The sequence below is a fragment of the Myotis lucifugus genome, unplaced genomic scaffold (assembly GCF_000147115.1).
Source record: "Myotis lucifugus unplaced genomic scaffold, Myoluc2.0 scaffold_137, whole genome shotgun sequence".
Taxonomy (NCBI): domain Eukaryota; kingdom Metazoa; phylum Chordata; class Mammalia; order Chiroptera; family Vespertilionidae; genus Myotis; species Myotis lucifugus.
In genome coordinates, this window is record NW_005871185.1 from 3,034,100 (window position 1) to 3,050,669 (window position 16,570).

The window sequence follows — 16,570 nt, forward strand, 5'->3', positions numbered from 1 at the left end:
CCTCCTCCCCCCCCTTCGCCCCCTACACCGGCAATTTTCGAAAAAATAAAATTTCGCCGCGGGACCCCCCCCGACTTCTTCCCTCCAAATCTTGGGTATTTCCCCCCAAGTTTTTTTAACTCACCCCCCTTGCGACTTAAACAAAACCAAAGTTTAGCAACTCTTCCCTGTTTTTTCTCCCCCCCAACCAAGGGAGGTCTTTAACCCCCAACTCGCCCGCCGGAAATATTTTTCTTAGAAAGTCTGCCGGCTCCCTCCTCCCCCCCCTCCCCTGGCTCTTTAATCTGGGATAAGAAAAGGGGTCACGGCGGGGGGCCCCCAAAAGGAGGAGGACAAACCTTCCCTCTCCAATCCCCGGGGGGGGGGGGGGGGGGTTCCGGGGAGGTGCCCTTGGTTTTTCCCCAAGACTGGTTTCCTTATCTTTTTCCCCACAGTTGTTAACGAATTTTGGGGCGGGGGGGGGGGGGGGCAAGTTTAATAAAAAAAAAGTTTGCTTTTAATGATTTAGTCAATAGTTTGCAGCATGAACGAGAGACTATTTCGAGGAGGGAGGGATGTCAGAAAAAAGCTTGGGGAGAAGAGACTGGAGAGAGGAGGATAGCCTATGAGAGCAAGGGTCCCAGGTTAAGCTAAGGAGAAAGTGGGTGTCCAGGGGAGCCCGCGGGTGTGGGCGAAAGGCAGAGGACATCCCATTTGTATGGGAAAGAGAGGAGTTGGGGGAAGCGCGAGACGAAGGCGCAACAGAAAGAAAATGGGTGTTAGGAGGAAAACTGAGTTTGGGAGACTTTTTTTTTCCCAGCTTCCTTTCCAAGACGTTTTCTTTGCTCCATTTTGCTCCTCCCCCTCCTCCCCGCCTTCTCGGCCCCCCTCCTCCGCCTCGCGCGGTAATGGGAGGTTCCTAGGCAGGAGAAGCAAAAGAAGATATTGTCTGCGAGTTCAGTCATCCAAAAAAGCTTCTTCCATATGGAGGGACCGGGTGCGCCCGGCGCGGCGTCCCCTGCCTTGTCCTGCTGCTGCCGCCGCCGCGGGCCCCGCTTCCTGCCGCGGGGACCCTGAGCCCGGCCCGCGGTGTCAGCCGCGCGCGCGCACACACACTCACACGCGCGCGCACACACATACACACACACACACACACACACACACACTCACTCACAATCACGCCCGCCGCAGCCGCACGCGCCCGCACGCGCCCTCGCTCCCGGCCCGCACTCCGGGCTCCTTTGTTGCTCCCGCCGCGGCCGCTCTCCGGTGCTGCGCGTTGCTGCGTGTCACTGTGCGGGCTGCGTGTCCGCGCGGTGCGGGGCTGTGGGGCTCTCTCCGCGCTCACCACGCTGGCCCCGGGCCGGCTCTCCCTTCCCAGGAGCCGGCTGCACCAGAGGTGAGTCACGTCGCTGAAGTTTGTTTTCTTTTCATAAAAAGTTGTGTTTATTTGTTGGTTTGGGGAGGGAGGGGGCGGGAGGCGACCGCAGGCCAGCGAAGCCGAGGAAGCGCCAGCGGGTGGCTGATGGGGACACGCGGGGAGCCGGAGCGGGTCCGAGCGCTCGGCCCGCGCGGGTCTGGCGGTGGCTGCGGCCGAGGCGGGGCGCACCGGCGCGGGGACGAGGAGTGGGGACGCGGCGGGCGGGGGGGTGCCTGGGGCGCCGCATGTCGTTCCCTGTTCCCTGCGGTGCGGGCTGGCCGGTGGCTCCCGGAAGCTCCTGGGGTGGAGGAGGCGCAGGGATAGCCTTCCAAACTCCCCCGAAGGTTGACACCAGTGCTCTGGCTCCGTGCGCCGGACCACGGGGAGAAACCCACATGGGGAGAAGCCCACATGGGATTGACAAATACACAGAACCACCCAACACCAGTTTGGTCTTTTTCGGGGGTGAGGGTTTATGGCATTGGCGTTTAAAATGAGCATCCCCAGCTGTAGGGGTGGAAGGGACGAGGCTGCAGCGGGGTGTCCAGAGGTGTCTGTGGGGTTGGGGCAGCAGTAAAAGGGAGTGTGTGTGCGCGCGCTCGCGCGCAGCGTGCTCCTGGGGTTGTGCTCTTGGAGTTTTTGTTTGTATAACTGTGAGAAGGTGGGGCAATGAACCGCTGAACAAGTGGGAAGGGGCTGTGGGGAGGGGCCAGGAACCTAGGAAGAATTTTCTGCCTGGGTTTTGAAGGCCCTGCTAAACCCTTCAGGATGCCCGAGGTTAGTTTGCTCTTCCAGGTGATGGGAGAATTTTGAGGGGTGGTGAGCAGACAGACCGGAGGAATTGAAGATTTGTTTTATTGAGTTTTGTCTTGGGGATGGGGATGGCAGTGGCAGGGTTACTTGAATGGTTGTTGTGTCGCTCCAGAGATGTGGCAGTGAAGCTAAGAATACCCAAACCGCACACCAGCCGTCCTAAACAGGCACTTTCTGGGTGTGGTGGGGCGTTCCGCCCCTCCCCCATCCCTTCTCAGCTGGTTCAGATGGGCTCACATGTTTTTGGCCCAGAGTTAACCTCCTTGAGTGGACTGAGTGAAAAGCATGTTTTGGTGTCAGGCCCTTGTGCCACCCCCAGTGCCCTTACCCAGCTCCTATTTGTCACCTAGTTCTCTGTTGCCCAGAACTTTGCAAACATTGGCCATTGAACGAATGTCATTTTCAAAATTCTTGAATGCACATACATTTCTGATTTATCCCACAACTGGACCCTGAGTCGGCAGCCCAGCTCTGTGATGGGGTTTGTGTGTTTTTTCACCCCTCTGGTTACAGCTAATAAATCAATCCTTATTCTCTCAAGGGCAGTATAGACAATATTAAAACAGGGTCTTGTTGGACTGGGGTGGGGGCTGGAGGGCTCAGTACATCTGGGGGACCTGTTTTCTAAACTTTACTTGAAGTGCTCTGAGGCAGCAGCGTGGCCATTTTGAGGTGTCTAACAGGTTACCCAGGAACGTTTCTGAGGTCTTATAATTGGCACTTTTTAATGGTCTGGTAATTGAAACCCAGAAGGTTCCCATGGTAATCCTGAAGCACCTTGGGGTCAGTGGGATAGAGGCAGGGAGGGAACAGCAGTGGAGTTATGATTTTCCTGCCAGATGAGTCTTTGAGTTTATGGAAAGAGGTAAAAATGAAAGAAGTAGGCGTTGCCTTATTGTGCCTCTTTGCTGACCCTGTCTGCCCCCATCTGTCACCCAGAGTTTGGCCCTTCAGGTGGCTAGAGAATGTCTACACCTACGTAGACATTCTGAGGATTGAGACGACAGACACTGTCCCTTTTATCCTCTTTCAGGAGATCTCAGAGAGTAACATTGGGAGAGACATTTTCTTAAGAGAATTGCCTAAGCCACTGGAGTTGGCTTTACTTGGGAGAGGAGGTTGATAGAGGACAGGATGATTGGTTCCTTGACCAAGGACCAAGTCTGGGAAGAAGAGGGTCAGGGGTGGGATGAGGAGGGTGTTTGTTTTTAATCTAGAAATCCGTGTTTACCAAAAGCCTTCCTCAATAGGGCTTTTGCCTCCTCAAACCCCTCAGAGTGGTAATGGTAGAGAAAGGGAGGACCAATACCGGAAGCAAGGCTTAAAATCAGCAGAGAGCTGTTGATTGGTTGGCCAACTTGTGATAAGAGGGTGATTTATGTTCCTTTCCATCCTCCTACAAATTTGGGTCCAGAGATTTTCCTGACTTTGAACTGTTCTTTCAAGTGTTTGGGCTTCCAGCCCTCTTTAGCAACTTATCTGTGGTTTCCATGCCCTAAGAAGGAGTAGGAGATTTTACTCACGAAACAATTCCGTCGACTTCCTGAGGGAACCCCAGGGTTTAAGCAAGGAGGGTGAGAAGTGAGCCTGCTGGTCACAGTCTTTCACAGACCCTAGGAGGGTCTGGGTTCAGATTTCAGTGAAGACACTGATATGATTCATGAATAAGGATTTTTCCCTCTTTGTCTTTCAAACAAGTGAGAAGAAACCAAAGAAAACCCAGATAATTACTATCCAGTACTTTCTGGCCTCTGAATAAGAAAGTATTAACCTGGCACCTGGCACCAAAAGATAGTATTATGCCTCTGGAGTTTGCTTTCTTTCCTTCAAACTCCAAACTTTCTTGCTGTCAGGAAAAATAAGAAAGAGAGGGGAAATGGAAATTGGAGAGGGAGAGAAAAGAAAGTGATTTTTTAGATTTTTAAAAATCTGTTTACTTTAATATATGGAACTTCTTGTCATCTCAATACTTTAGTACAATAGCATCTATAGTACATCAGACCCAGGGCTGAGAGCATCTTGTCCCAGGAGAATAAGCTTTCTTAGTCCAAGGGTGATTCTCCAAACTAGCCCCGCCCCCATTTTTAATTATTGCACAAGCATCTACTAATAAAGAAACTTTTTGAAAATTACCCACAATCCCATGCTATAATACAACTTGTGTTTCTTCATCCATGTGCATAAATACTTTTCACGTAGTTGTGACAGCCCTGAAGCTTCTCTTATGTTTTTGACCAAAGACTCAGAAAACAGATATGTCCAGTCCTTTTGCTATTGGTGGGAACGACCAAATCCTAAGAGTGCTCCCATATGAAGCCCTCACATGTAATCTTTTCGTCATTTATGAGGCTACATTAAATATTTGGGGGCGGGGTGGGGGTGGGGTGGGATGAAGAGTGTGTTTGCTTTTAATCTAGAAATCCGTGTTTACCAAAAGCCTTCCTCAATAGGGCTTGTGCCTCCTTAGACCCCTCAGGGTGGTGATGATTAGAGAAAGGGAGGAGCAATACTGGAAGCAAGGCTTAAAAGATGCAGCTCAAGTGGCACTGCCCTGAGGATTAGGAAACTTGGGTTGGGGCCTTGGCTCTGCCTGTGGACTCCATTCACACTGGTTCAAACCATTGAGCACAGATCTCTGCATCTCCACTGCCTCTGAGTTAGACTCCCCTCCCAAGCTCATCTAGTCTTTCCTGCTCTTCCTTTTATTATTCCACCATCCACACCATCTCTCCAGTCCTGCTCCCTCCACACTTGTTCATGCCCATCACAGTTGTTGCTGACACATGGCTGGACTCTCCACTGTCTACCCCACCCATCTCCCATCAGTCCTACAAACAAGTCACCACCCAGCTCAAAAACAGTCAAAGTTTACAATCCAAACTCCTTAGCCCTCTCATAGGTGGCTCCGTCCCACTGCATGGTGATGGCCCCTCCCTAGGAGCCTTCTGCTCCAGCCTGGCCCGGCAGTCTCTGGCCCTGGACTTTGCCGGGTCCATTTCTTGCTTACTGCCTTACCCCAAACCTCTTCCCAGGAAACCCACCTTACTTTGTATGAAGCCAGCTGATAATGTGCTTTTGAGAGATATTTGGGGAATATTGATGAAAAGGGGATGCTGGATGCACAGGTAATGGTTCTGTAAGATCAACAGATTGTTTTCAATGCCGTCATTGTCCTTCATCCATTTTTCTCTCCATTTCTAGCAAGGAGCCAGGTAACTGGAGATTGAAGGAAGCCTCTGATCTTAGAAAAACTGCTTTTTCTTTGTTTTCTTATGCATAAAATGGATTAACAAGGAATCACCCTGGTTTGTAGCAATGCTCCTTATAAAAAGCAAATACTTCAGAAGTGTTTGTTTATCTGCTTGTTCAAAAGATGAGACACTTCTCTTTTTCCTCAGTCCCAGCACAAGCTTCCGGAAACCCATGACCCATGAAGTCTTGTCGACACTCACACCAGATGATGGCAGCAGCAACGAAATAGAAGAAACAGGTGAGGTTTCCTGCCCACAGTCTAGCTGCTAGCATCTCTGGCCTGCGGGGTCCATCATTTTTCATGTTTTGTGTTGCCACTTGAAGATGGAATGTCTCTCCTCATTTGGTATTGGAAGGATCCAACTGAAGTGGGACTGGACTAAACAGTTGGTCCTAGTGTGACTCAGATACATTTTAGTCAGAGCCTGTGGTGGCCTCCATCCCCCGGGCTGGCCACATGAAGCCCCCTTTCCCTGAGGCACACTCCTGGACATGCTGCATGCAGACCATTTATTATGGGATTTGGCATCTAAGGCCGCTGTGGAAAAGTCCTGCTTAGGTTTGGGCGAGGAAAGCCCTGTGTTTATGTCTCTGTCAGCGGTATTACAGCGAATGCCTTGTGATCCGATGTCCCGGGCAGTGTTTATCTCACAAAACCCAGAGGGATTCTGTGTCATTCCATCTTCTGAAATAAAGTTAGGAAATAATTTCTCTTTTCCTAATGGTGAATTTGGCCTTATCTTCAAAGAAGGCCTTTGATGTTCAGGACAGGATTCTCGGGCAGTAAGAGGAAATCATAGGAGAAAGATCAGAGCCAATAATACACAGTCAACTTAACTCGGTTGCCAGAGAAAATGTTGAGGAAAGTCTCAACTGGTCCTCCTGGTTAGTAAGTAGCAGGAAAACACACAATATGGCCAGGGTAAGTAGGATCGAATTTAAAAAGAACGCAGAAAGAGCTGAGCAGCAGCAAGTGTGGCAAAGGAATGTTTATTCTCCTCTGAAATGAGTTTGGACAGCCTTGGACAAGAGGAGGAGGATGACGTGTGTAGACTGGAGCCTTCATCCCCTCCACAAGCTTTGACTGTGTACTTGCTGTGAACCTGAGCCCAGGCTGTTCAGATCCCATTACTGACGGGAAGGGAAATGCAGAGCAGTGGGACCCACGCTCCAGCGTCCCAGCTCGCGGACTGGCCGGTGAGAAAGGCTGCCAGCCTCTCAGGCCGCGTCTCACAGGCACAGAGCGGCGGGCGGTGCCGCTGTTCCTTCACCTCTGCTCATCCTGTTGTTCATGACTTTTTCCCTGAAAAATTACCTTTCCTTTGCAGACTACGGGCTGAAGTATTCTTGACACAGGAGATGTCAAGTTCAGAGTAGTTTTGTGTGTGTGTGTATGTTTAATTTTAGGAAAGTTCAAAACTAGAATCTCTGCATTGATACAGAATCTCAGAAATGTGAGTACTAGACACGTTTCTAAAACCAGTTACTGAATACCTTTCAGGGCGAAAAGGAGAAATATGCCTTTTCTTTCCTTGTCCGTGTCAGATTTTAGCTGAGAATTCTAGAAACACAGGCCTGAGTTTGGCTTTTTGCCTTCCAGTCCCATTGCCCATGGCTCTGCTGTCCAGGGTAGGTTTGCTTGGCTCTGAAATTGTTCCCAGAGCAGCAAGTGAGGGGACATTAATTTTAGGGACAAATAAAAGCCACTGGGCCCTGCAGTTGCCCAGGAGCCTCCTTGGCTGCCGAGAGGTAACTTGCGCACAGGATGGGAGTTGCAGGTAAGAGGAGGAGTGTCTGGAACCGGCTGGCCTTGGAGGCCCCCAGGCTGGGCTGGAACTGGATGCTTGAGGAGAGCCCTCCCCCACCTTCCCTGGCTCTGCCAATATGTTTCCAGATTCGTCCCAGTCCAGTGCCTTTACTAGTCTGAACTTACCTCGCATTACAGTTCCAGCAGGTTTATTAGGTATGGGTCACACTTAATGGGAGAGGAAAATTGGGGGGTTCTGGCTTTACGACTTTTCTGTGAAAGCAGACGCTGCTCCTAATTATTTCACAAGTCCTCTCCCCCACATGACTCTCTCTCTGCTTTCTGTCGGAAGGCGATGCCCCCACAGTGGTGTGAGTGTGGCCCTTCCTTTTTATGTACCTGTGCCCACGCGGAGGGGGTTTCATAATGCAGTCCGTCAGCACAGTGAGCCCACATGAAGTGATGGAAATTCACAGCTGTGTACCTCTGTCATTATGAATGGATGTTTTGTAGTGAGCGAGTTATATAAAAATCTGCGGTGTTACAGCCACGTGTTAGATTCTAATGGCTCTTGCAACGCGCAGGCCCTCGAAGCAGTCACCTGCAGCCCTCCCTCGCCGCCCTTGGTGGTCCGCCATCGGGAGGGCTGCGTCAGCTCCAGGTGAAAGCCCCTCAGTCAGGTGCTCTGGGCTCTGTAGCCTTCTGTTGCGGGGATGGAGGCTGCGTGGTTAGGCCTCGCTTTCGCCTGTCTGGACGCTGGCAGCTTGCCAGCAAGGTCCACTGGGTGGTCTCTGACAAAGGGAGAGAGGGGAGGGAGCTTGGCTCTCCTGCCCAAAGGGAACAGCAAGGTTGGCAGCCAATCCCTGTCACGGAAACACCACAAAGGTCTTGAGTTTGGGTGAAAAGAACCGAACAGGTGGCTGAAGGCAGGATGGGGATGGAGGTGTTTTTGTCCCTCTGAATTTACAAATGAAGGCTGGCGTTTATGTGGCGAACATCTCCCGCCAGAGGTGAGCACACGGGAGCAGCGTGTGCCCTTCATCACGGGAGGGACGAATTATCGCCCTGTCACTCAGGGAGCCATCTGTGGACCTGGAGGGCAGGCTGAGATCAGGAATCTCGGGGCCAGAGAGGCAGCACCGCCTGCCTCTGCCGTCCTTCCGGTGACGTGGAGAACGACAGCTGCCATTTCGTGAGCACCCACTGTGTGCCCAGCCCAGTCCCCCGCAGTCCCAGGACGATGGGCACAGTGTTCCTATTCTGCAGGTAAGGGAGCTGAGGCTTCAATGATTGTAATGACTTGTTCTGGTCACACAAGATTTCATTACAGGGCTGCTGACTCCAAAACTCAGGCTTGAAAGGAAAAGTAACTGCCCAGACAACCTCTCCCCCAAAGTAGAGCTCCCTTAGCTTAAGGAGAACTGTTCCTTTTGCAACAAAATCTAAGGGTTGGGTGGGGCCCTTTACCGACTTCCCAGGACGATAGCTGGAAGGGTTTGACTGCTCCGGGGAAGCAGCACCAGGAAGCCAGGCTTTGTGGCTTCGCTCGTGTCAGACTTTGCAAGCAGGGCTAACAGCCGCCTCCATCTTGGGTCTCATCTCAGAACATGGCTCCTGACTTTTTTTTTTTTGCCCCTGGGACATCATCCGGATCGGCTGTCTGGAGCTCTGCTTCACCCCAGATGCCAGCTGAATCCATTGCTCCTCGGTCTGCGAGTCTGATCAGGCAGGTGCTCTGTGCCCTGGGTGGGGTGAGGGCGGGAAGGCGTTTGATGGAGCAGAAACCTCCTGGGCAGGAGAAGTGGCAGCTTGTGCAGAAAAACACCCTGAAGAAGGACTTAGCGGCTTTGACAGACAGGTAACAGACGCGAGATGGGACCTTCCAGGCAAATACCCACAGGGCCCAGCAGGAAGAATTGCTCAGGCAGTTAGTTACCTGCAGAAGAGCAAACAGACCTGCCCTCCTTCCGGGCCTAGGGGAGTGGAGATGTGGCTGCGAGGCCATGGAGTTCTCACAGCTCCTTGGTTTCCTTTCGCAAACATGGAAAGCCTGGAGTCAGGATGTTCTGGGCTCAGGCGGGAACACAGGACACCCGCCTTAAGACAATTATGTGACCTCTCAGTCGGGTGACTGAGGAAGTCATGGGAACTCTGCCTCTATTTCCCTGTCTGCACAAGCAGCCTCCTCAGAGCACTTGGAGGCAGCGAGATGGCGCAAGAGGGAACTTTGATTCGAAGTGTCCCTGCCCACCACCAAGGCCCCAGGCCTCTGGCATCTGTGCCCACTGAGGCTGAGTTAGGAGACAGGACATTCCAGGGACCCAGAGTCAGAGTCTGGGCACAAGGGCTGCATCCGCCTCTGTTCTCTTTTCTGCGGAGGAGCCTGTGCAGAGGCAGTGGGGTCCTATCACAGAGCCCCCCCACCCCCACCCCCCAAGCCCTGTAGCTGACTCGCCTTCCCCTCTCTGGCTGGAAGAGGCGGTGAAGGGTCTCAGGGTCCTGGGAGAGTGGGGAGAGGAAAAGATCCCACGGCAGGAGAATCCTGGTTAACATTCCTCTGAGAGAGGAAGGAACAGTGGGGTTTGGGGCTGTCAGGGGGACCCCAGCTGAGAGCACTGAAGTCTGAAGGGAGCCTTATTAGGAAAAGGGTGCAGGGTGGAGAAAGATGGCAGACCAGGAGGGAGCCACTTCCAGGCTGGAGATTGCGGGGCATCCTGGTTAAGGGGGGACTCCAGAGCCAGACAGGCATGGGTTTGAACCCTGGCCTTGCCAATCACTAGGTATATGTCCCTGGGCTAGTCACCTGAACTAAAATGAGACCCCGGTTTCTTAAGATTGTTGCAAAGAGGAAGCAAGCTACTGCATAGAAAGTGCATGGCATGCGTGGTGAGCATTCAGTAGAAGGTGGCTGTTCTTAGCGAAGGAAAGAAAAGGGAAAAGGGACAGAGTGAAAGGCGGGTTATTGGTAGGTTGGGCAGCTAGAGGGATGGGTAGGTGGAAGGCTGTGCCGATGGAACCCCCACTGGCTCAAGGTCTACAGAGACAAAGGGATGAGACGGTGGAGAGAGAGGAGCCCACCGTGGGCAAGGCCAGCCCTGGGAGCACCGTGAGGTAGCAGTCCTCAGACCTGGCCACTGGAAAAGACTTTCCACCCTTTTCCTCGGCTTCTCCCCCAATTCAGCATCGTCCATGCTACCAGTTAGGCCACAACCCTGCGAGTCACCTTTGACTCTGTTCCTTCCTCATATTCCACTTTAAATTAGCACATCGTATTGGCTTTGCCTTGAGAATGTATCCAGAATCCAGTCTTCCATTGACATTGCCTACCTGGACTATTGCAGGAGCTTCCCAAGTGTTCTCCCTGCTTCCAAGTCCCCAGAACTTTCTGGCCCGTAGTCTGTTCATAGAGAAGTCAGGGTCAGCCTCCGAAAGAGAAGCCAGAACTCTCCATGGTGCCTTGTTTCCTTCAGAGAAAACTCCAGACATCTAGGTGCCCTCAGCCGCACCCCTCTGTCCTCTCCTCCCTCTCCTCTCTCTTCTCCCTCTTCTCCCTCTCCTCCCCACCACCCCGCCCACTCCCAAGGCCACATGGCCTCCTGGCTGCTCCTCCAACTAGCTGAGCTACCTCCCTTCTCAGGGGCTTTGCACTCGCTTTGCCCTCTGCAGGGAAGGCTCTTTCCCGCTATCTGCGCAGTCTCTCCCTACTTCATTCAGCTTCCTGACCGCCCTCTATTAAATCGCACTCCCACCCTCATTCTCTCTCCCTTCAACCTAACTTATTTTCCTCAACGTTATCTCCCAACATATATCTCTTTGTTCATTTGCTTATTGCTTGCTTATCCTTTATAATAAAAGACCCATGAGATCAGGGACTTGGTTTTGTACCCCGCTCTTTCCCCGGTGCCTAGAATAGAATCTCATGTGTACTTGCTTTATTTATTTATTTATTTATTCATTCATTCATTCATTCATTCATTCATTTATTTACTAATATTCATGGATCTCCTGAATCTCAAAAGGGGTATAATGAGTTTCAAACAAAATGAAATCATTACAGGCAGAATTATGTAAGAACACTGCATTCTGGGTATATGTACTAGTATATGAGGTATGTGGGAGAGAGAATCCTAGTAATGTTCTAGAAAAGCCGGGAAGCAGTGTGCTGGGCCGCAGCAGACGCAGCCCAGTTCCTCTGTCTCCTCGGGAGACTGACTTCAGCTGCCAGTTCCTTTTGTAAGGGGAGTGTGGGAATGGATGCCTCTCTGGCCCTTCCGCATCGCTCACTCAAGAAGAATTTGTTGAACACCTACTTATGCCCAGCACTGTGCTGGGCCTGGCTAGGAAATGCAGAGACACCCAGCCCGTCCTCTCACTCCACCAAGAGTATAGAGTCCAGCTGCTCAGCTGGGGCGTCCTCAGTGCGCCTGGACCATCCACAATACAGCCCTTCCTGCTAGCACAGTACCTGGGTTGAATGGGCGCTCTGTTGAATCTGGTTTGGAACCACGAGCCAGGAGCATGAGGAACATGGGATGAATTTAAGAATAGTCCAGTCCCCACACACATGAGGACCTGCTGGGGTGAGGCCCAGGCTGGGCATGCAGGCCACACAGACGCCTGCTGTTGGGGAGCTGACAGGTGTGGAAGTACAAGGATTTGGGGAGCTGATAAGTGTGGAAGTATAAGGGGCAGCATGTTTGCATCTGCCTGAGGGCATATCTTACTTCACATTGCATCTCAGTCATTTCTAACTTGGTTCTAGATTTGGAAGCTGAGAAGGAATAAAAATAGGGACAAAGATCCCAAGAGGTTTTGTGCTGACACAAATGTGTTTGAGAAAGTACACTACCACAATCCTCAGATCCAAAATCTACAGCACCTCAGGGAGCTGGGGAATGGCCCAAGCTGCCTCCTCCAGCGTTTTCTTTTAACTTAAAAAAATCAATAGCCTTTTTTAAAAAGCATTTTTAGATTTACAGGAAAAATTAAGTGAAAATTACAGAGTTGCTTCACACCCCTCACTCTGTACCAATTTCCCATATTACTAACATGTTGGTGTAGTAAATTTGTTACCACTGATGAGTCAATGTTGACACATTGTTATTAACTAAAGGCCATAGTTTACATTAAAACTCACTTTTTGCATTGTACATTCTGTGGGGTTTTACAAATGCATAATGACAGGCATGCACCATTACAGTATCATACAGAATAATAGTTTTACTGCCTAAAATCCCCGGTGCTCCACTCTCCAACCTTCCTTCCTTCCCTCTCCCAAACCCCGGGCAACCACAGCTGCTTTTACTGTCTTTGTAGTTTTGTCTTTTCTAGAATGTCATATAGTTTGAATTACACAGTATGTAGTCTTTCCAGGCTAGCTTCTTTCACTTAGCTGTCTCCTCGAGTTTTAAACATGACCTTCCCCCAACCCCCGTACACACACACACACACACACACACACACACCCATCCATTCTACTCTTGGAGCAAGAGACCAGCAAAGGAGGAGCCCAGCGCCCTATGCTGAGACCCACCTGAGCAGAGCCTGCAATGCCATACCTTTTTCTCCGTCCACTGAACAGGCCCGGCCCTGGTGCTACTGGAGTTTAGCCCAGGCTGGTAAACTGTCAGGAGCTGCCTGTGTTTTGGTTCCACATCTGGAAGTGTCAGCTGTGCAGACCTTCCCATCCCCTTCCCGAGTAGACAGGAGGAGCACACGGGCTGTTTGCCTTCCTCCTCCGTAGTTTGTTTTACTTGCTGTGGAGCGGTGGACCAGCCGTGGGGCAGCGAGCTTCCGCAGGCAGCAGCCCTCCTCCCCACCACATCCTGTGCGGGCTACCTGTCCCCCCAGCCTCTCAGGCCACTGCTCCCCGCCCAGCCCCGTCCCAGTCCCAGCAGTGTCTGTGCTGAGCCTTGCGACTGGCTAAGCCCTGGGGCCTGTTTTGTGGTCACTGGGGAGAAAGACTCCCTCAGATGCAAAGAGATTGAGAACATTTCCTCTGCCCAGACATGCTGCTTTCTCCAGTCGGCCTCACAAACTAGGATTCCGGGGGAGCTTGGGGGCAGGAACCTCAGCGTGCAGCGCACTCAGCAGTCACTCTAGACAGCGAGGCTCTTTGGGGGACAGATAGGTGATAGTGATGGATTTTATAACCGGGGCAGGAGAGGCTCCTCCAGCCCCACCCCAATGCTGGGCCCCGTTAGGAGAAAGGATGTGCATGTAAATGGGGGTCGTGTGGCTCCTCTGGTGGAGCCAGGCTGGAAATTCCCAGGGGCTGGGGAAAGGTGGACTAAGCAGAGGGTTCCAAGCCTGGGGAGCAGGGACTGAAGTTTAGCCGCTTCCATTGCTTCCTGTTTGGAATAAACACAGAGCGGAGACCAGCTGGTACCTCCTCACACTGACGGACACCAGCCAGGTGTGTCAGAGTTCAGCCCGAGGAGGGGGGAAGCCTCATCGGCCCCTCGGGAAGTGGACATTCCATGCCGATGACCCAGATCCACACCTCCTCCTCCTCTGCTTTGCTGTCTTCCCCCGGCCTGCCTCCCATCCGTGGCCTGATCACGCTCACAGAGCTCTGGGCCGCCACTCAGTACAATCTCAACAGGCCTCTGGCATCTGTGCCCTCCGAGGCTGAGTTAGGAGACAGGACATTCCAGGGAACCAGAGTCAGAGTCTGGGCGCAAGGGAGGAATCCGCCTCTGTTCTCTTTTCTACGGAAGAGCCTGGGCAGGGAGTGGAGGCTGGTAATACCTGTCCCGGGGTTGTCACTGAGACGGTGAGCACTAACGCAGTGGAGAGTTGGAAGCTCTTTAAACTCTTCAGGGGAGACACACTATAGGCCAGTGGTCCTGGCTTTTGTTGTTAATGTTGGAATCAGGCTTCCTGGGTCTAACTCCAGAGTCTGGGAGGCGTTGATTACTGACCATCGGCACTTCCAGAAGCCTTGGCCCTTGCCTCGGTTCATCTGGGGAGGCAGAGGATAGAGAACAGCCGACACCTGTGAGTGTGAGCCCCGCGTTCCTTACAGATAAGTCCAGCCTTGGCCCCAAGTCACCTCCTCACAGCCTGTCCCCAGGAGGTGCAGTGAGAGTCCTGAGAACGAATCCCAGGCTGGCTTCGTAGGTACATGCCAGGCAGTGTGTCTAGGCACGGGGCCCACATTCTCGGAACCAAAAGATAAATAGGTGATCAGACAAATCATGTCTGTTTTCTCTTGATTTGGGGAGAGGGGGTGTCTCCGAAAGACCTTCATAAATAGCCTTTATATTTATAAAATGTAAATATAAATATAAATGTGGCGAATTTAAAAAATTGCCTTCAGCATAAGGATGGCATTCTGTACAGCGGGGCCATGCCGAACGTCAGCGGTGTGGCCGCTTGTGGGAGCGGATGCCCAGGAGGCCAGCGTGGGCCTCACTCCTTTGGGAGGATCAGCTTGTGCTGGAAGGAGCTCTGGCGCGCTGGGTCTTCTCTCCGTAGAAACCAGCATTGGGTTCCAGTTTCAGCCACCGCCAACCTGCTCCGCTCTCCAGAGAAAGCAGGCCTCCGTGGCAGTGGAGCAGGGCTCCTTAGTAACGAGGTTCTCTGCTCCCAACGCCAGGGGGTGAGGAGGAGTACATGCCCCGCTGAGGGAACCTCAGGCAGGCAGAACGAATCTCCCTCACGCAGGAAGTGCTGACGCCCGTGGTCTGGATGGGGGAACACAGTGAGACCTGCTTTCTTCCCATCTCACCGAAGATGAGGTGTGTTACCCTCCCGGGCTGGGGAGTTCCGGCCTGTCCCCCTCGTGTGAAGAAGGCCGCCCGCTGAAACTCTGGATCCCCTGCACCCGGCCCCTCTTCGGTCACCTGGGGTTTCACACTGAGCTGTTACCCAGATGCCCAGCAGGAAGCCTGCGGAGAGCAGCACTGCGAGCTCGTCAGGCATTTCCCACCTGGGCCCAAAGACACATCCGTAACATTAAAGAGTGGCCTGTCAACTGCTCAGCCAGCAGATTCTTGAGCACTGAGCCGCCTGCCCTCAAGACACTCAGATCCAAGCAAGGGGGTCATTCCACGTTGAATTGCATGCCCTTTGTTCTCTCATTACAAGAGTAGGTGCTGGATGGTCACCTTATTATGATCACGATGATTGTTATTTTGGCTTAGATAAGCTGCCAACTTATAATTATTTCCCCAAAGCCCATGTTCTTAGGAGATTGGGCTCCTTAGAGTTTGGTCACTTACAGTATATTTGAGAATTTTTTAGGTAGAGGCATGGAGGCCCAGAGCAAAGGGATGGCTCTTCACCTGGGCCTCGGGCCCGTGCACGTGGTTGGTTCTGCCGTCGAGGAAACGCCAGCCAGAGCGGGGGACCTGCTGGTGAGATAGGCTCAGGGCCAGGGGAGGCCCATCCGGGACAGGGAAGCCAGGACAGGGAAGCCATAAAGGAGGCAGGGGGCCTGGAGGCAGCCTGCTGCTCCCGACGCTGAGGCAGAGCCAGGGAGAAGGCCCCTCAGGATGTCTGGCTGCGGCCAACAGTCTCCTTTCAGGGGTGGGGTGGCCTCTTTGTCCCAACACTGGGGAGCATTTGAAGGTCAAAGAGGGGATACACCACCCTCCCTCACCAGAACCAGGACACCCCCTGAAACCTGCCTGACAGTGCTATTTGGCCTAGCTAAGAAGACACTGGGCAAAAGGGGACATCTGTAATACTTTCAACATTAAAGAGACTAATTTTTTAAAAAGAAGATGTAGGTTAAGTGGGTGATAGTAGTGGGTGGGGGGCGGTTTGGAAGTTGGTGTAGGATTAGGAAGCTTTGGAAGGATCTTGTTCTAGTTATCCTATTGGGGAAAAATTCATTATTATCTGTTATCTAAAAGCTCAAACACACAAAAGCTGAAGGAAGAGTATCACAAACCCAATGTACCCATCACCCAGATTCAACCATTATCAAGGCAAACAGAAGGGCTTTTAAAGTACTGCTTTGTCTTCATTGCTATGCTGTGTGTGCCAGATGGGACCGGGACGGATGCCACCAGGCTACCCTTTGCTAAGCAGTGTGTCCTCCAGTCTCCCCACCCCTCCTCACAGCAGCCTGGAAAGGACAGAACCCCCGCCCAGGACACTCGGCTCGATTCGCTATGGTTCTACAAGGCACCCAGATGTGCCTGTGCTGCGCCCTACCCGGTGTTGAGCTGGTAGAGAACGCTTGAACTTTATCTTTGGATTCCCAGAGCCTGGTACGGAGTGGTGTTCAATAAGTGCTTATTGACTGGTAAGGCAAGTGACTCCATGAGGGGTGCGTCCACCTGGGCAGCAGGTTTAAGGACTGTGAGGACTTAGTTCAGCATTTGGGGAGAAACGGGGCAATTGATGGA

At 52.2% G+C, this 16,570-nt stretch overlaps 1 protein-coding gene across 1 annotated transcript in view; it reads left to right on the forward strand.

Annotated features, from left to right (window-relative positions):
- The first annotated feature begins 1,148 nt into the window (after positions 1 to 1,148).
- Positions 1,149 to 16,570, forward strand: part of BOC (BOC cell adhesion associated, oncogene regulated) — a 70,024-nt gene continuing 54,602 nt past the window's right edge. Inside the window, 2 exon segments of the mRNA XM_023758705.1 lie at positions 1,149 to 1,378; positions 5,611 to 5,702. The gene's annotated coding sequence lies outside the window, so the exon portion shown is untranslated.